Source organism: Sinocyclocheilus grahami, unplaced genomic scaffold, assembly GCF_001515645.1.
Source record: "Sinocyclocheilus grahami isolate Dianchi unplaced genomic scaffold, SAMN03320097.WGS_v1.1 scaffold40.1, whole genome shotgun sequence".
NCBI lineage: Eukaryota > Metazoa > Chordata > Actinopteri > Cypriniformes > Cyprinidae > Sinocyclocheilus > Sinocyclocheilus grahami.
Genome location: NW_015505219.1, coordinates 504,559 through 504,801, shown reverse-complemented (window position 1 = coordinate 504,801; position 243 = coordinate 504,559). Strand labels below are relative to the sequence as shown.

At 32.1% G+C, this 243-nt stretch overlaps 1 protein-coding gene and 1 long non-coding RNA gene across 2 annotated transcripts in view; both read left to right on the top strand.

Annotated features, from left to right (window-relative positions):
* LOC107582154 (carcinoembryonic antigen-related cell adhesion molecule 20-like) overlaps window positions 1–243 on the top strand; it is a 26,895-nt gene that overhangs the window by 5,235 nt on the left and 21,417 nt on the right. The gene's annotated exons all lie outside the window — the stretch shown is intronic.
* LOC107582155 (uncharacterized) overlaps window positions 169–243 on the top strand; it is a 3,860-nt gene continuing 3,785 nt past the window's right edge. The window contains exon 1 of the long non-coding RNA XR_001608911.1: window positions 169–233. This is a non-coding gene — a long non-coding RNA (uncharacterized lncRNA). The remainder of the gene's footprint in view (window positions 234–243) is intronic.

The following is a 243-nucleotide window of genomic DNA, read 5'->3' as shown; positions in this document are numbered from 1 at the left end:
GACAAGCAAGTGGAGGTATGTTTGTTATTCATTCATAATGCCAGCATTAGTATGATTTGATTGAACAACACAACTGACATCATCAATTATATCTAGATTGCCCTTGATAATTACATTACATAATAGATTTCAGATTAACTATTCATATTACAGATTCAGTATATATTTCTTTCAGTATCAAATTCATTGAGTCTTTCTTTCCTTAAACAGCAGCACAAAGCAGAGAGGAGACAGTGAGTAACC